A 20255-nucleotide genomic window follows, 5' to 3' on the forward strand; every position below is an offset into this window, starting at 1 on the left:
AGATAGGGGAAATGTCAGTGAGCGTTACGATTTCAATTCCAGAGCGATTCGCCCAATGAGTCCTTGATATTTAGTCGTTTTCAGCCAATTTTCTGGATTTTTGAAAATTTCACTTTTTTGTGAAAATATCCACTAAATAAGGGAACAATATGTGTGAGGGTATGCCAGGAGAGTTCCAAATGTGTGTGGGTAGAATATATATCCCACGGGGGTAAATTTGAAAAATGTTGAAACATTTTTTTTTTTGGACTTAGTCATTTTTCCGGAGTTTATCAGACTTTCAGACATGGCAAATGTCAGTGAGCGTTTCGATTTCAGTTCCAGAGTGATTCGCCCAATGAGTCCTTGATATTTAGTCGTTTTCAGACAATTTTCTGGATTTTTGAAAATTTCACATTTTTGTGAAAATATCCACTAAATGAGGGAATAATATGTGTGAGGGTACGCCAGGAGAGTTCCAAATGTGTGTGGGTAGAATATATCTCTCACGGGGGTAAAATTGAAAAAAGTTGAAAACATTTTTTTTTTGGACTTAGCCATTTTTCCGGCGTTTCTCAAGCTTTCAGATAGGGCAAATGTCAGTGAGAGTTCCGATTTCAGTTCCTGAGCGATTCGCCCAATGAGTCCTTGATATTTAGTGGTTTTCAGCCAATTTTCTGGATTTTTGAAAATTTCACTTTTTTGTGAAAATATCCCCTAAATAAGGGAATAATATGTGTGAGGGTACGCAAGGAGAGTTCCAAATGTGTGTGGGTTGAATATATATCCCACTGGGGTAAATTTGAAAAAGTTGAAAAAATTTTTTTTTTGGACTTTGTCATTTTTCCGGCGTTTATCAGACTTTCAGATATGGCAAATGTCAGTGAGTGTTCCGATTTCAGTTCCAGAGCGATTCGCCCAATGAGTCCCTGATATCAAGTCGTTTTCAGCCAATTTTCTGGATTTTTGAAAATTTCACTTTTTTTGTGAAAATATCCACTAAATGAGGGAATAATATGTGTGAGGGTACCCCAGGAGAGTTCCAAATGTGTGTGGGTAGAATATATATCCCACGGGGGTAAAATTTTAAAAAGTTGAAAAAATTTTTTTTTTGGACTTAGTCATTTTTCTGTCGTTTATCAGACTTTCAGACATGGCAAATGTCAGTGAGCGTTTCGATTTCAGTTCCAGAGCGATTCGCCCAATGAGTCCTTGATATTTAGTTGTTTTTAGCCAATTTTCTGGATTTTTGAAAATGTCACTTTTTTGTGAAAATATCCACTAAATGAGGGAATAATATGTGTGAGGGTACCCCAGGAGAGTTCCAAATGTGTGTTGGTAGAATATATATCCCACGGGGGTAAAATTTAAAAAAGTTGAAAAAATTTTTTTTTTGGACTTAGTCATTTTTCCGGCGTTTCTCAAGCTTTCAGATAGGGGAAATGTCAGTGAGCGTTACGATTTCAATTCCAGAGCGATTCGCCCAATGAGTCCTTGATATTTAGTCGTTTTCAGCCAATTTTCTGGATTTTTGAAAATTTCGCTTTTTTGTGAAAATATCCACTAAATAAGGGAACAATATGTGTGAGGGTACGCCAGGAGAGTTCCAAATGTGTGTGGGTAGAATATATATCCCACGGGGGTAAATTTGAAAAATGTTGAAACATTTTTTTTTTTTGGACTTTGTCATTTTTCCGGAGTTTATCAGACTTTCAGACATGGCAAATGTCAGTGATCATTTCGATTTCAGTTCCAGAGTGATTCGCCCAATGAGTCCTTGATATTTAGTCGTTTTCACCCAATTTTCTGGATTTTTGAAAATTTCACATTTTTGTGAAAATATCCACTAAATGAGGGAATAATATGTGTGAGGGTACGCCAGGAGAGTTCCAAATGTGTGTGGGTTGAATATATATCTCACGGGGGTAAAATTGAAAAAAGTTGAAAACATTTTTTTTTTGGACTTAGCCATTTTTCCGGCATTTCTCAAGCTTTCAGATAGGGGAAATGTCAGTGAGCGTTCCGATTTCAATTCCAGAGCGATTCGCCCAATGAGTCCTTGATATTTAGTCATTTTCAGCCAATTTTCTGGATTTTTGAAAATTTCACTTTTTTGTGAAAATATCCACTAAATGTGGGAATAATATGTGTGAGGGAACCCCAGGAGAGTTCCAAATGTGTGTGGGTTGAATATATATCCCACTGGGGTAAATTTGAAAAAGTTGAAAAAAATTTTTTTTTGGACTTTGTCATTTTTCCGGCGTTTATCAGACTTTCAGATATGGCAAATGTCAGTGAGTGTTCCGATTTCAGTTCCAGAGCGATTCGCCCAATGAGTCCCTGATATCAAGTCGTTTTCAGCCAATTTTCTGGATTTTTGAAAATTTCACTTTTTTTGTGAAAATATCCACTAAATGAGGGAATAATATGTGTGAGGGTACCCCAGGAGAGTTCCAAATGTGTGTGGGTAGAATATATATCCCACGGGGGTAAAATTTTAAAAAGTTGAAAAAATTTTTTTTTTGGACTTAGTCATTTTTCCGGAGTTTATCAGACTTTCAGACATGGCAAATGTCAGTGAGCGTTTCGATTTCAGTTCCAGAGTGATTCGCCCAATGAGTCCTTGATATTTAGTCGTTTTCAGCCAATTTTCTGGATTTTTGAAAATTTCACATTTTTGTGAAAATATCCACTAAATGAGGGAATAATATGTGTGAGGGTACGCCAGGAGAGTTCCAAATGTGTGTGGGTAGAATATATCTCTCACGGGGGTAAAATTGAAAAAAGTTGAAAACATTTTTTTTTTGGACTTAGCCATTTTTCCGGCGTTTCTCAAGCTTTCAGATAGGGCAAATGTCAGTGAGAGTTCCGATTTCAGTTCCTGAGCGATTCGCCCAATGAGTCCTTGATATTTAGTGGTTTTCAGCCAATTTTCTGGATTTTTGAAAATTTCACTTTTTTGTGAAAATATCCCCTAAATAAGGGAATAATATGTGTGAGGGTACGCAAGGAGAGTTCCAAATGTTTGTGGGTAGAATATATATCCCACGGGGGTAAATTTGAAAAATGTTGAAACATTTTTTTTTTTGGACTTAGTCATTTCTCCGTCGTTTATCAGACTTTCAGACATGGCAAATGTCAGTGAGCGTTTCGATTTCAGTTCCAGAGCGATTCGCCCAATGAGTCCTTGATATTTAGTCGTTTTCAGCCAATTTTCTGGATTTTTGAAAATTTCACTTTTTTGTGAAAATATCCACTAAATGAGGGAATAATATGTGTGAGGGTACGCCAGGAGAGTTCCAAATGTGTGTGGGTAGAATATATATCCCACGGGAGTAAATTTGAAAAATGTTGAAACATTTTTTTTTTTTGGACTTTGTCATTTTTCCGGAGTTTATCAGACTTTCAGACATGGCAAATGTCAGTGAGCGTTCCGATTTCAATTCCAGAGCGATTCGCCCAATGAGTCCTTGATATTTAGTCATTTTCAGCCAATTTTCTGGATTTTTAAAAATTTCACATTTTTGTGAAAATATCCACTAAATGAGGGAATAATATGTGTGAGGGTACCCCAGGAGAGCTCCAAATGTGTGTGGGTAGAATATATATCTCACGGGGGTAAAATTGAAATATTTGAAAACATTTTTTTTTTGGACTTAGTCATTTTTCCGGCGTTTATCAAACTTTCAGATAGGGGAAATGTCAGTGAGCGTTCGGATTTCTATTCCAGAGCGATACGCCCAATGAGTCCTTGATATTTAGTTGTTTTCAGCCAATTTTCTGGATTTTTGAAAATGTCACTTTTTTGTGAAAATATCCACTAAATGAGGGAATAATATGTGTGAAGGTACCCCAGGAGAGCTCCAAATGTGTGTGGGTAGAATATATATCTCAAGGGGGTAAAATTGAAAAAAGTTGAAAACATTTTTTTTTTGGACTTAGTCATTTTTCCGACGTTTCTCAAGCTTTCAGATAGGGGAAATGTCAGTGAGCGTTCCGATTTCAATTCCAGAGCGATTCGCCCAATGAGTCCTTGATATTTAGTCATTTTCAGCCAATTTTCTGGATTTTTGAAAATTTCACTTTTTTTGTGAAAATATCCACTAAATGAGGGAATAATATGTGTGAGGGTACGCCAGGAGAGTTCCAAATGTGTGTGGGTAGAATATATATCCCACGGGGGTAAATTTGAAAAATGTTGAAACATTTTTTTTTTTTGGACTTTGTCATTTTTCCGGAGTTTATCAGACTTTCAGACATGGCAAATGTCAGTGAGCATTTCGATTTCAGTTCCAGAGTGATTCGCCCAATGAGTCCTTGATATTTAGTCGTTTTCAGCCAATTTTCTGGATTTTTGAAAATTTCACATTTTTGTGAAAATATCCACTAAATGAGGGAATAATATGTGTGAGGGTATGCCAGGAGAGTTCCAAATGTGTGTGGGTAGAATATATATCTCACGGGGGTAAAGTTGAAAAAAGTTGAAAACATTTTTTTTTTGGACTTAGCCATTTTTCCGGCGTTTCTCAAGCTTTCAGATAGGGGAAATGTCAGTGAGCGTTCCGATTTCAATTCCAGAGCATTTCGCCCAATGAGTCCTTGATATTTAGTCATTTTCAGCCAATTTTCTGGATTTTTGAAAATTTCACTTTTTTGTGAAAATATCCACTAAATGTGGGAATAATATGTGTGAGGGTACGCCAGGAGAGTTCCAAATGTGTGTGGGTTGAATATATATCCCACTGGGGTAAATTTGAAAAAGTTGAAAAAATTTTTTTTTTGGACTTTGTCATTTTTCCGGCGTTTATCAGACTTTCAGATATGGCAAATGTCAGTGAGTGTTCCGATTTCAGTTCCAGAGCGATTCGCCCAATGAGTCCCTGATATCAAGTCGTTTTCAGCCAATTTTCTGGATTTTTGAAAATTTCACTTTTTTTGTGAAAATATCCACTAAATGAGGGAATAATATGTGTGAGGGTACCCCAGGAGAGTTCCAAATGTGTGTGGGTAGAATATATATCCCACGGGGGTAAAATTTTAAAAAGTTGAAAAAATTTTTTTTTTGGACTTAGTCATTTTTCCGTCGTTTATCAGACTTTCAGACATGGCAAATGTCAGTGAGCGTTTCGATTTCAGTTCCAGAGCGATTCGCCCAATGAGTCCTTGATATTTAGTTGTTTTCAGCCAATTTTCTGGATTTTTGAAAATGTCACTTTTTTGTGAAAATATCCACTAAATGAGGGAATAATATGTGTGAAGGTACCCCAGGAGAGCTCCAAATGTGTGTGGGTAGAATATATATCTCAAGTGGGTAAAATTGAAAAAAGTTGAAAACATTTTTTTTTTGGACTTAGTCATTTTTCCGACGTTTCTCAAGCTTTCAGATAGGGGAAATGTCAGTGAGCGTTCCGATTTCAATTCCAGAGCGATTCGCTAAATGAGTCCTTGATATTTAGTCATTTTCAGCCAATTTTTTGGATTTTTGAAAATTTCACTTTTTTTGTGAAAATATCCACTAAATGAGGGAATAATATGTGTGAGGGTACCCCAGGAGAGTTCCAAATGTGTGTTGGTAGATTATATATCCCACGGGGGTAAAATTTAAAAAAGTTGAAAAAATTTTTTTTTTGGACTTAGTCATTTTTCCGGCGTTTCTGAAGCTTTCAGATAGGGGAAATGTCAGTGAGCGTTACGATTTCAATTCCAGAGCGATTCGCCCAATGAGTCCTTGATATTTAGTCGTTTTCAGCCAATTTTCTGGATTTTTGAAAATTTCGCTTTTTTGTGAAAATATCCACTAAATAAGGGAACAATATGTGTGAGGGTACGCCAGGAGAGTTCCAAATGTGTGTGGGTAGAATATATATCCCACGGGGGTAAATTTGAAAAATGTTGAAACATTTTTTTTTTTTGGACTTTGTCATTTTTCCGGAGTTTATCAGACTTTCAGACATGGCAAATGTCAGTGATCATTTCGATTTCAGTTCCAGAGTGATTCGCCCAATGAGTCCTTGATATTTAGTCGTTTTCAGCCAATTTTCTGGATTTTTGAAAATTTCACATTTTTGTGAAAATATCCACTAAATGAGGGAATAATATGTGTGAGGGTACGCCAGGAGAGTTCCAAATGTGTGTGGGTAGAATATATATCCCACGGGGGTAAAATTTTAAAAAGTTGAAAAAATTTTTTTTTTGGACTTAGTCATTTTTCCGTCGTTTATCAGACTTTCAGACATGGCAAATGTCAGTGAGCGTTTTGATTTCAGTTCCAGAGCGATTCGCCCAATGAGTCCTTGATATTTAGTTGTTTTCAGCCAATTTTCTGGATTTTTGAAAATGTCACTTTTTTGTGAAAATATCCACTAAATGAGGGAATAATATGTGTGAAGGTACCCCAGGAGAGCTCCAAATGTGTGTGGGTAGAATATATATCTCAAGGGGGTAAAATTGAAAAAAGTTGAAAACATTTTTTTTTTGGACTTAGTCATTTTTCCGACGTTTCTCAAGCTTTCAGATAGGGGAAATGTCAGTGAGCGTTCCGATTTCAATTCCAGAGCGATTCGCTAAATGAGTCCTTGATATTTAGTCATTTTCAGCCAATTTTTTGGATTTTTGAAAATTTCACTTTTTTTGTGAAAATATCCACTAAATGAGGGAATAATATGTGTGAGGGTACCCCAGGAGAGTTCCAAATGTGTGTTGGTAGAATATATATCCCACGGGGGTAAAATTTAAAAAAGTTGAAAAAATTTTTTTTTTGGACTTAGTCATTTTTCCGGCGTTTCTCAAGCTTTCAGATAGGGGAAATGTCAGTGAGCGTTACGATTTCAATTCCAGAGCGATTCGCCCAATGAGTCCTTGATATTTAGTCGTTTTCAGCCAATTTTCTGGATTTTTGAAAATTTCGCTTTTTTGTGAAAATATCCACTAAATAAGGCAACAATATGTGTGAGGGTACGCCAGGAGAGTTCCAAATGTGTGTGGGTAGAATATATATCCCACGGGGGTAAATTTGAAAAATGTTGAAACATTTTTTTTTTTTGGACTTTGTCATTTTTCCGGAGTTTATCAGACTTTCAGACATGGCAAATGTCAGTGAGCATTTCGATTTCAGTTCCAGAGTGATTCGCCCAATGAGTCCTTGATATTTAGTCGTTTTCACCCAATTTTCTGGATTTTTGAAAATTTCACATTTTTGTGAAAATATCCACTAAATGAGGGAATAATATGTGTGAGGGTACGCCAGGAGAGTTCCAAATGTGTGTGGGTTGAATATATATCTCACGGGGGTAAAATTGAAAAAAGTTGAAAACATTTTTTTTTTGGACTTAGCCATTTTTCCGGCATTTCTCAAGCTTTCAGATAGGGGAAATGTCAGTGAGCGTTCCGATTTCAATTCCAGAGCGATTCGCCCAATGAGTCCTTGATATTTAGTCATTTTCAGCCAATTTTCTGGATTTTTGAAAATTTCACTTTTTTGTGAAAATATCCACTAAATGTGATAATAATATGTGTGAGGGTACCCCAGGAGAGTTCCAAATGTGTGTGGGTTGAATATATATCCCACTGGGGTAAATTTGAAAAAGTTGAAAAAAATTTTTTTTTGGACTTTGTCATTTTTCCGGCGTTTATCAGACTTTCAGATATGGCAAATGTCAGTGAGTGTTCCGATTTCAGTTCCAGAGCGATTCGCCCAATGAGTCCCTGATATCAAGTCGTTTTCAGCCAATTTTCTGGATTTTTGAAAATTTCACTTTTTTTGTGAAAATATCCACTAAATGAGGGAATAATATGTGTGAGGGTACCCCAGGAGAGTTCCAAATGTGTGTGGGTAGAATATATATCCCACGGGGGTAAAATTTTAAAAAGTTGAAAAAATTTTTTTTTTGGACTTAGTCATTTTTCCGTCGTTTATCAGACTTTCAGACATGGCAAATGTCAGTGAGCGTTTCGATTTCAGTTCCAGAGCGATTCGCCCAATGAGTCCTTGATATTTAGTTGTTTTCAGCCAATTTTTTGAATTTTTGAAAATTTCACTTTTTTTGTGAAAATATCCACTAAATGAGGGAAAAATATGTGTGAGGGTACCCCAGGAGAGTTCCAAGTGTGTGTTGGTAGAATATATATCCCACGGGGGTAAAATTTAAAAAAGTTGAAAAAATTTTTTTTTTGGACATAGTCATTTTTCCGGCGTTTCTCAAGCTTTCAGATAGGGGAAATGTCAGTGAGTGTTACGATTTCAATTCCAGAGCGATTCGCCCAATGAGTCCTTGATATTTAGTCGTTTTCAGCCAATTTTCTGGATTTTTGAAAATTTCGCTTTTTTGTGAAAATATCCACTAAATAAGGGAACAATATGTGTGAGGGTACGCCAGGAGAGTTCCAAATGTGTGTGGGTAGAATATATATCCCACGGGGGTAAATTTGAAAAATGTTGAAACATTTTTTTTTTTTGGACTTTGTCATTTTTCCGGAGTTTATCAGACTTTCAGACATGGCAAATGTCAGTGAGCATTTCGATTTCAGTTCCAGAGTGATTCGCCCAATGAGTCCTTGATATTTAGTCGTTTTCACCCAATTTTCTGGATTTTTGAAAATTTCACATTTTTGTGAAAATATCCACTAAATGAGGGAATTATATGTGTGAGGGTACGCCAGGAGAGTTCCAAATGTGTGTGGGTAGAATATATATCTCACGGGGGTAAAATTGAAAAAAGTTGAAAACATTTTTTTTTTGGACTTAGCCATTTTTCCGGCGTTTCTCAAGCTTTCAGATAGGGGAAATGTCAGTGAGCGTTCCGATTTCAATTCCAGAGCGATTCGCCCAATGAGTCCTTGATATTTAGTCATTTTCAGCCAATTTTCTGGATTTTTGAAAATTTCACTTTTTTGTGAAAATATCCACTAAATGTGGGAATAATATGTGTGAGGGTACGCCAGGAGAGTTCCAAATGTGTGTGGGTTGAATATATATCCCACTGGGGTAAATTTGAAAAAGTTGAAAAAATTTTTTTTTTGGACTTTGTCATTTTTCCGGCATTTTTCAGACTTTCAGATATGGCAAATGTCAGTGAGTGTTCCGATTTCAGTTCCAGAGCGATTCGCCCAATGAGTCCCTGATATCAAGTCGTTTTCAGCCAATTTTCTGGATTTTTGAAAATTTCACTTTTTTTGTGAAAATATCCACTAAATGAGGGAATAATATGTGTGAGGGTACCCCAGGAGAGTTCCAAATGTGTGTGGGTAGAATATATATCCCACGGGGGTAAAATTTTAAAAAGTTGAAAAAATTTTTTTTTTGGACTTAGTCATTTTTCCGGCGTTTATCAGACTTTCAGATATGGCAAATGTCAGTGAGCGTTCCAATTTCAATTCCAGAGCGATACGCCCAATGAGTCCTTGATATTTAGTTGTTTTCAGCCAATTTTCTGGATTTTTGAAAATGTCACTTTTTTTGTGAAAATATCCACTAAATGAGGGAATAATATGTGTGAGGGTACCCCAGGAGAGCTCCAAATGTGTGTGGGTAGAATATATATCTCACGGGGGTAAAATTGAAAAAAGTTGAAAACATTTTTTTTTTGGACTTAGTCATTTTTCCGGCGTTTATCAAACTTTCAGATAGGGGAAATGTCAGTGAGCGTTCCGATTTCAATTCCAGAGCGATACGCCCAATGAGTCCTTGATATTTAGTTGTTTTCAGCCAATTCTCTGGATTTTTGAAAATGTCACTTATTTGTGAAAATATCCACTAAATGAGGGAATAATATGTGTGAGGGTACCCCAGGAGAGCTCCAAATGTGTGTGGGTAGAATATATATCTCACGGGGGTAAAATTGAAAAAAGTTGAAAACATTTTTTCTTTTGGACTTAGTCATTTTTCCGACGTTTCTCAAGCTTTCAGATAGGGGAAATGTCAGTGAGCGTTCCGATTTCAATTCCAGAGCGATTCGCCCAATGAGTCCTTGATATTTAGTCATTTTCAGCCAATTTTCTGGATTTTTGAAAATTTCACTCTTTTGTGAAAATATCCACTAAATGTGGGAATAATATGTGTGAGGGTACGCCAGGAGAGTTCCAAATGTGTGTGGGTAGAATTTATATCCCACGGGGGTAAAATTGAAAAATGATGAAACATTTTTTTTTTTCGACTTAGTCATTTTTCCGGCGTTTATCAGACTTTCAGACATGGCAAATGTCAGTGAGCGTTTCCATTTCAGTTCCAGAGCGATTCGCCCAATGAGTCCTTGATATTTAGTCGTTTTCAGCCAATTTTCTGGATTTTTGAAAATTTCACTTTTTTGTGAAAATATCCACTAAATGAGGGAATAATATGTGTGAGGGTACGCCAGGAGAGTTCCAAATGTGTGTGGGTAGAATATATATCCCACGGGGGTAAATTTGAAAAAAGTTGAAACATTTTTTTTTTGGACTTAGTCATTTTTTCGGCGTTTATCAAACTTTCAGATAGGGGAAATGTCAGTGAGCGTTCCGATTTCAATTCCAGAGCGATTCGCCCAATGAGTCATTGATATTTAGTCATTTTCAGCCAATTTTCTGGATTTTTGAAAATTTCACTCTTTTGTGAAAATATCCACTAAATGTGGGAATAATATGTGTGAGGGTACGCCAGGAGAGTTCCAAATGTGTGTGGGTAGAATTTATATCCCACGGGGGTAAAATTGAAAAATGTTGAAACATTTTTTTTTTTGGACTTAGTCATTTTTTCGGCGTTTATCAAACTTTCAGATAGGGGAAATGTCAGTGAGCATTCCGATTTCAATTTCAGAGCTATTCGCCCAATGAGTCCTTGATATTTAGTCGTTTTCAGCCAATTTTCTGGATTTTTGAAAATTTCACTTTTTTGTGAAAATATCCACTAAATGAGGGAATAGTATGTGTGAGGGTACGCCAGGAGGGTTCCAAATGTGTGTGGATAGAATATATATCCCACGTGGGTAAAATTGAAAAAAGTTTAAAAAATTTTTTTTTTGGACTTAGCCATTTTTCCGGCGTTTATCAGACTTTCAGATATGGCAAATGTCAGTGAGCGTTCCGATTTCAGTTCCAGAGCGATTCGCCCAATGAGTCCTTGATATTTAGTCATTTTCAGCCAATTTTCTGGATTTTTGAAAATTTCACTTTTTTGTGAAAATATCCACTAAATGAGGGAATAATATGTGTGAGGGTACCCCAGGAGAGCTCCAAATGTGTGTGGGTAGAATCTATATCTCACGGGGGTAAAATTGAAAAAAGTTGAAAAAATTTTTTTTTTGGACTTAGCCATTTTTCCGGCGTTTCTCAAGCTTTCAGATAGGGGAAATGTCAGTGAGTGTTACGATTTCAATTCCAGAGCGATTCGCCCAATGAGTCCTTGATATTTAGTCGTTTTCAGCCAATTTTCTGGATTTTTGAAAATTTCGCTTTTTTGTGAAAATATCCACTAAATAAGGGAACAATATGTGTGAGGGTACGCCAGGAGAGTTCCAAATGTGTGTGGGTAGAATATATATCCCACGGGGGTAAATTTGAAAAATGTTGAAACATTTTTTTTTTTTGGACTTTGTCATTTTTCCGGAGTTTATCAGACTTTCAGACATGGCAAATGTCAGTGAGCATTTCGATTTCAGTTCCAGAGTGATTCGCCCAATGAGTCCTTGATATTTAGTCGTTTTCACCCAATTTTCTGGATTTTTGAAAATTTCACATTTTTGTGAAAATATCCACTAAATGAGGGAATAATATGTGTGAGGGTACGCCAGGAGAGTTCCAAATGTGTGTGGGTAGAATATATATCTCACGGGGGTAAAATTGAAAAAAGTTGAAAACATTTTTTTTTTGGACTTAGCCATTTTTCCGGCGTTTCTCAAGCTTTCAGGTAGGGGAAATGTCAGTGAGCGTTCCGATTTCAATTCCAGAGCGATTCGCCCAATGAGTCCTTGATATTTAGTCATTTTCAGCCAATTTTCTGGATTTTTGAAAATTTCACTTTTTTTGTGAAAATATCCACTAAATGAGGGAATAATATGTGTGAGGGAACCCCAGGAGAGTTCCAAATGTGTGTGGGTAGAATATATATCCCACGGGGGTAAAATTTTAAAAAGTTGAAAAAATTTTTTTTTTGGACTTAGTCATTTTTCCGGCGTTTATCAGACTTTCAGATATGGCAAATGTCAGTGAGCGTTCCGATTTCAATTCCAGAGCGATACGCCCAATGAGTCCTTGATATTTAGTTGTTTTCAGCCAATTTTCTGGATTTTTGAAAATGTCACTTTTTTGTGAAAATATCCACTAAATGAGGGAATAATATGTGTGAGGGTACCCCAGGAGAGCTCCAAATGTGTGTGGGTAGAATATATATCTCACGGGGGTAAAATTGAAAAAAGTTGAAAACATTTTTTTTTTGGACTTAGTCATTTTTCCGGCGTTTATCAAACTTTCAGATAGGGGAAATGTCAGTGAGCGTTCCGATTTCAATTCCAGAGCAATACGCCCAATGAGTCCTTGATATTTAGTCATTTTCAGCCAATTTTCTGGATTTTTGAAAATTTCACTCTTTTGTGAAAATATCCACTAAATGTGGGAATAATATGTGTGAGGGTACGCCAGGAGAGTTCCAAATGTGTGTGGGTAGAATTTATATCCAACGGGGGTAAAATTGAAAAATGTTGAAACATTTTTTTTTTTGGACTTAGTCATTTTTCCGGCGTTTATCAGACTTTCAGACATGGCAAATGTCAGTGAGCGTTTCCATTTCAGTTCCAGAGGGATTCGCCGAATGAGTCCTTGATATTTAGTCGTTTTCAGCCAATTTTCTGGATTTTTGAAAATTTCACTTTTTTGTGAAAATATCCACTAAATGAGGGAATAATATGTGTGAGGGTACGCCAGGAGAGTTCCAAATGTGTGTGGGTAGAATATATATCCCACGGGGGTAAATTTGAAAAAAGTTGAAACATTTTTTTTTTGGACTTAGTCATTTTTTCGGCGTTTATCAAACTTTCAGATAGGGGAAATGTCAGTGAGCGTTCCGATTTCAATTCCAGAGCGATTCGCCCAATGAGTCCTTGATATTTAGTCATTTTCAGCCAATTTTCTGGATTTTTGAAAATTTCACTCTTTTGTGAAAATATCCACTAAATGTGGGAATAATATGTGTGAGGGTACGCCAGGAGAGTTCCAAATGTGTGTGGGTAGAATTTATATCCCACGGGGGTAAAATTGAAAAATGTTGAAACATTTTTTTTTTTGGACTTAGTCATTTTTCCGGCGTTTATCAGACTTTTAGACATGGCAAATGTCAGTGAGCGTTTCCATTTCAGTTCCAGAGCGATTCGCCCAATGAGTCCTTGATATTTAGTCGTTTTCAGCCAATTTTCTGGATTTTTGAAAATTTCACATTTTTGTGAAAATATCCACTAAATGAGGGAATAATATGTCTGAGGGTACCCCAGGAGAGTTCCAAATGTGTGTGGGTAGAATATATATCTCACGGGGGTAAAATTGAAAAAAGTTGAAAAATTTTTTTTTTTGGACTTAGTCATTTTTTCGGCGTTTATCAAACTTTCAGATAGGGGAAATGTCAGTGAGCATTCCGATTTCAATTTCAGAGCTATTCGCCCAATGAGTCCTTGATATTTAGTCGTTTTCAGCCAATTTTCTGGATTTTTGAAAATTTCACTTTTTTGTGAAAATATCCACTAAATGAGGGAATAGTATGTGTGAGGGTACGCCAGGAGGGTTCCAAATGTGTGTGGATAGAATATATATCCCACGTGGGTAAAATTGAAAAAAGTTTAAAAAATTTTTTTTTTGGACTTAGCCATTTTTCCGGCGTTTATCAGACTTTCAGATACGGCAAATGTCAGTGAGCGTTCCGATTTCAGTTCCAGAGCGATTCGCCCAATGAGTCCTTGATATTTAGTCGTTTTCAGCCAATTTTCTGGATTTTTGAAAATTTCACTTTTTTGTGAAAATATCCACTAAATGAGGGAATAATATGTGTGAGGGTACCCCAGGAGAGCTCCAAATGTGTGTGGGTATAATCTATATCTCACGGGGGTAAAATTGAAAAAAGTTGAAAAAATTTTTTTTTTGGACTTAGCCATTTTTCCGGCGTTTCTCAAGCTTTCAGATAGGCGAAATGTCAGTGAGCGTTCCGATTTCAATTCCAGAGCGATTCGCCCAATGAGTCCTTGATATTTAGTCATTTTCAGCCAATTTTCTGGATTTTTGAAAATTTCACTTTTTTGTGAAAATATCCACTAAATGTGGGAATAATATGTGTGAGGGTACGCCAGGAGAGTTCCAAATATGTGTGGGTAGAATATATATCCCACGGGGGTAAATTTGAAAAAAGTTGAAAAATTTTTTTTTTTGGACTTAGTCATTTTTCCTGCGTTTATCAGACTTTCAGATATGGCAAATGCCAGTGAGTGTTCCAATTTCAGTTCCAGAGCGATTCGCCCAATGAGTCCCTGATATCAAGTCGTTTTCAGCCAATTTTCTGGATTTTTGAAAATTTCACTTTTTTTGTGAAAATATCCACTAAATGAGGGGATAATATGTGTGAGGGTACCCCAGGAGAGTTCCAAATGTGTATGGGTAGTTTATATATCCCACGGGGGTAAAATTTAAAAAAGTTGAAAAAATTTTTTTTTTGGACTTAGTCATTTTTCCGGCGTTTATCAGACTTTCAGACATGGCAAATGTCAGTGAGCATTTCGATTTCAATTCCAGAGCGATTCGGCCAATGAGTCCTTGATATTTAGTCGTTTTCAGCCAATTTTCTGGATTTTTGAAAATTTCACTTTTTTGTGAAAATATCCACTAAATAAGGGAATAATATGTGTGAGGGTACGCCAGGAGAGTTCCAAATGTGTGTCGGTAGAATATATATCCAACGGGGTTAAATTTGAAAAATGTTGAAACATTTTTTTTTTGGACTTAGTCATTTTTCCGGCGTTTCTCAAGGTTTCAGACATGGCAAATGTCAGTGAGCGTTTCGATCTCAGTTCCAGAGCCATTCGCCCAATGAGTCCTTGATATTTAGTCATTTTCAGCCAATTTTCTGGATTTTTGAAAATTTCACTTTTTTGTGAAAATATCCACTAAATGAGGGAATAATATGTGTGAGGGTACGCCAGGAGAGTTCCAAATGTGTGTGGGTAGAATATATATCCCACGGGGGTAAATTTGAAAAAAGTTGAAACATTTTTTTTTTTGGACTTAGTCATTTTTTCGGCGTTTATCAAACTTTCAGATAGGGGAAATGTCAGTGAGCGTTCCGATTTCAATTCCAGAGCGATACGCCCAATGAGTCCTTGATATTTAGTCATTTTCAGCCAATTTTCTGGATTTTTGAAAATTTCACTCTTTTGTGAAAATATCCACTAAATGTGGGAATAATATGTGTGAGGGTACGCCAGGAGAGTTCCAAATGTGTGTGGGTAGAATTTATATCCAACGGGGGTAAAATTGAAAAATGTTGAAACATTTTTTTTTTTGGACTTAGTCATTTTTCCGGCGTTTATCAGACTTTCAGACATGGCAAATGTCAGTGAGCGTTTCCATTTCAGTTCCAGAGCGATTCGCCCAATGAGTCCTTGATATTTAGTCGTTTTCAGCCAATTTTCTGGATTTTTGAAAATTTCACTTTTTTGTGAAAATATCCACTAAATGAGGGAATAATATGTGTGAGGGTACGCCAGGAGAGTTCCAAATGTGTGTGGGTAGAATATATATCCCACGTGGGTAAATTTGAAAAAAGTTGAAACATTTTTTTTTTGGACTTAGTCATTTTTTCGGCGTTTATCAAACTTTCAGATAGGGGAAATGTCAGTGAGCGTTCCGATTTCAATTCCAGAGCGATTCGCCCAATGAGTCCTTGATATTTAGTCATTTTCAGCCAATTTTCTGGATTTTTGAAAATTTCACTCTTTTGTGAAAATATCCACTAAATGTGGGAATAATATGTGTGAGGGTACGCCAGGAGAGTTCCAAATGTGTGTGGGTAGAATTTATATCCCACGGGGGTAAAATTGAAAAATGTTGAAACATTTTTTTTTTTGGACTTAGTCATTTTTCCGGCGTTTATCAGACTTTCAGACATGGCAAATGTCAGTGAGCGTTTCCATTTCAGTTCCAGAGCGATTCGCCCAATGAGTCCTTGATATTTAGTCGTTTTCAGCCAATTTTCTGGATTTTTGAAAATTTCACATTTTTGTGAAAATATCCACTAAATGAGGGAATAATATGTCTGAGGGTACCCCAGGAGAGTTCCAAATGTGTGTGGGTAGAATATATATCTCACGGGGGTAAAATTGAAAAAAGTTGAAAAATTTTTTTTTTTGGACTTAGTCATTTTTTCGGCGTTTATCAAACTTTCAGATAGGGGAAATGTCAGTGAGCATTCCGATTTCAATTTCAGAGCTATTCGCCCAATGAGTCCTTGATATTTAGTCGTTTTCAGCCAATTTTCTGGATTTTTGAAAATTTCACTTTTTTGTGAAAATATCCACTAAATGAGGGAATAGTATGTGTGAGGGTACGCCAGGAGGGTTCCAAATGTGTGTGGATAGAATATATATCCCACGTGGGTAAAATTGAAAAAAGTTTAAAAAATTTTTTTTTTGGACTTAGCCATTTTTCCGGCGTTTATCAGACTTTCAGATACGGCAAATGTCAGTGAGCGTTCCGATTTCAGTTCCAGAGCGATTCGCCCAATGAGTCCTTGATATTTAGTCGTTTTCAGCCAATTTTCTGGATTTTTGAAAATTTCACTTTTTTTGTGAAAATATCCACTAAATGAGGGGATAATATGTGTGAGGGTACCCCAGGAGAGTTCCAAATGTGTATGGGTAGTTTATATATCCCACGGGGGTAAAATTTAAAAAAGTTGAAAAAATTTTTTTTTTGGACTTAGTCATTTTTCCGGCGTTTATCAGACTTTCAGACATGGCAAATGTCAGTGAGCATTTCGATTTCAATTCCAGAGCGATTCGGCCAATGAGTCCTTGATATTTAGTCGTTTTCAGCCAATTTTCTGGATTTTTGAAAATTTCACTTTTTTGTGAAAATATCCACTAAATAAGGGAATAATATGTGTGAGGGTACGCCAGGAGAGTTCCAAATGTGTGTCGGTAGAATATATATCCAACGGGGTTAAATTTGAAAAATGTTGAAACATTTTTTTTTTGGACTTAGTCATTTTTCCGGCGTTTCTCAAGGTTTCAGACATGGCAAATGTCAGTGAGCGTTTCGATCTCAGTTCCAGAGCCATTCGCCCAATGAGTCCTTGATATTTAGTCATTTTCAGCCAATTTTCTGGATTTTTGAAAATTTCACTTTTTTGTGAAAATATCCACTAAATGAGGGAATAATATGTGTGAGGGTACGCCAGGAGAGTTCCAAATGTGTGTGGGTAGAATATATATCCCACGGGGGTAAATTTGAAAAAAGTTGAAACATTTTTTTTTTTGGACTTAGTCATTTTTTCGGCGTTTATCAAACTTTCAGATAGGGGAAATGTCAGTGAGCGTTCCGATTTCAATTCCAGAGCGATACGCCCAATGAGTCCTTGATATTTAGTCATTTTCAGCCAATTTTCTGGATTTTTGAAAATTTCACTCTTTTGTGAAAATATCCACTAAATGTGGGAATAATATGTGTGAGGGTACGCCAGGAGAGTTCCAAATGTGTGTGGGTAGAATTTATATCCAACGGGGGTAAAATTGAAAAATGTTGAAACATTTTTTTTTTTGGACTTAGTCATTTTTCCGGCGTTTATCAGACTTTCAGACATGGCAAATGTCAGTGAGCGTTTCCATTTCAGTTCCAGAGCGATTCGCCCAATGAGTCCTTGATATTTAGTCGTTTTCAGCCAATTTTCTGGATTTTTGAAAATTTCACTTTTTTGTGAAAATATCCACTAAATGAGGGAATAATATGTGTGAGGGTACGCCAGGAGAGTTCCAAATGTGTGTGGGTAGAATATATATCCCACGGGGGTAAATTTGAAAAAAGTTGAAACATTTTTTTTTTGGACTTAGTCATTTTTTCGGCGTTTATCAAACTTTCAGATAGGGGAAATGTCAGTGAGCGTTCCGATTTCAATTCCAGAGCGATTCGCCCAATGAGTCCTTGATATTTAGTCATTTTCAGCCAATTTTCTGGATTTTTGAAAATTTCACTCTTTTGTGAAAATATCCACTAAATGTGGGAATAATATGTGTGAGGGTACGCCAGGAGAGTTCCAAATGTGTGTGGGTAGAATTTATATCCCACGGGGGTAAAATTGAAAAATGTTGAAACATTTTTTTTTTTGGACTTAGTCATTTTTCCGGCGTTTATCAGACTTTCAGACATGGCAAATGTCAGTGAGCGTTTCCATTTCAGTTCCAGAGCGATTCGCCCAATGAGTCCTTGATATTTAGTCGTTTTCAGCCAATTTTCTGGATTTTTGAAAATTTCACATTTTTGTGAAAATATCCACTAAATGAGGGAATAATATGTCTGAGGGTACCCCAGGAGAGTTCCAAATGTGTGTGGGTAGAATATATATCTCACGGGGGTAAAATTGAAAAAAGTTGAAAAATTTTTTTTTTTGGACTTAGTCATTTTTTCGGCGTTTATCAAACTTTCAGATAGGGGAAATGTCAGTGAGCATTCCGATTTCAATTTCAGAGCTATTCGCCCAATGAGTCCTTGATATTTAGTCGTTTTCAGCCAATTTTCTGGATTTTTGAAAATTTCACTTTTTTGTGAAAATATCCACTAAATGAGGGAATAGTATGTGTGAGGGTACGCCAGGAGGGTTCCAAATGTGTGTGGATAGAATATATATCCCACGTGGGTAAAATTGAAAAAAGTTTAAAAAATTTTTTTTTTGGACTTAGCCATTTTTCCGGCGTTTATCAGACTTTCAGATACGGCAAATGTCAGTGAGCGTTCCGATTTCAGTTCCAGAGCGATTCGCCCAATGAGTCCTTGATATTTAGTCGTTTTCAGCCAATTTTCTGGATTTTTGAAAATTTCACTTTTTTGTGAAAATATCCACTAAATGAGGGAATAATATGTGTGAGGGTACCCCAGGAGAGCTCCAAATGTGTGTGGGTATAATCTATATCTCACGGGGGTAAAATTGAAAAAAGTTGAAAAAATTTTTTTTTTGGACTTAGCCATTTTTCCGGCGTTTCTCAAGCTTTCAGATAGGCGAAATGTCAGTGAGCGTTCCGATTTCAATTCCAGAGCGATTCGCCCAATGAGTCCTTGATATTTAGTCATTTTCAGCCAATTTTCTGGATTTTTGAAAATTTCACTTTTTTGTGAAAATATCCACTAAATGTGGGAATAATATGTGTGAGGGTACGCCAGGAGAGTTCCAAATATGTGTGGGTAGAATATATATCCCACGGGGGTAAATTTGAAAAAAGTTGAAAAATTTTTTTTTTTGGACTTAGTCATTTTTCCTGCGTTTATCAGACTTTCAGATATGGCAAATGCCAGTGAGTGTTCCAATTTCAGTTCCAGAGCGATTCGCCCAATGAGTCCCTGATATCAAGTCGTTTTCAGCCAATTTTCTGGATTTTTGAAAATTTCACTTTTTTTGTGAAAATATCCACTAAATGAGGGGATAATATGTGTGAGGGTACCCCAGGAGAGTTCCAAATGTGTATGGGTAGTTTATATATCCCACGGGGGTAAAATTTAAAAAAGTTGAAAAAATTTTTTTTTTGGACTTAGTCATTTTTCCGGCGTTTATCAGACTTTCAGACATGGCAAATGTCAGTGAGCATTTCGATTTCAATTCCAGAGCGATTCGGCCAATGAGTCCTTGATATTTAGTCGTTTTCAGCCAATTTTCTGGATTTTTGAAAATTTCACTTTTTTGTGAAAATATCCACTAAATAAGGGAATAATATGTGTGAGGGTACGCCAGGAGAGTTCCAAATGTGTGTCGGTAGAATATATATCCAACGGGGTTAAATTTGAAAAATGTTGAAACATTTTTTTTTTGGACTTAGTCATTTTTCCGGCGTTTCTCAAGGTTTCAGACATGGCAAATGTCAGTGAGCGTTTCGATCTCAGTTCCAGAGCCATTCGCCCAATGAGTCCTTGATATTTAGTCATTTTCAGCCAATTTTCTGGATTTTTGAAAATTTCACTTTTTTGTGAAAATATCCACTAAATGAGGGAATAATATGTGTGAGGGTACGCCAGGAGAGTTCGAAATGTGTGTGGGTAGAATATATATCCCACGGGGGTAAATTTGAAAA

This window comes from Phyllobates terribilis, unplaced genomic scaffold (assembly GCF_046119375.1).
Source record: "Phyllobates terribilis strain yellow unplaced genomic scaffold, ASM4611937v1 Scaffold_10__3_contigs__length_209671492, whole genome shotgun sequence".
NCBI classification, from domain to species: domain Eukaryota; kingdom Metazoa; phylum Chordata; class Amphibia; order Anura; family Dendrobatidae; genus Phyllobates; species Phyllobates terribilis.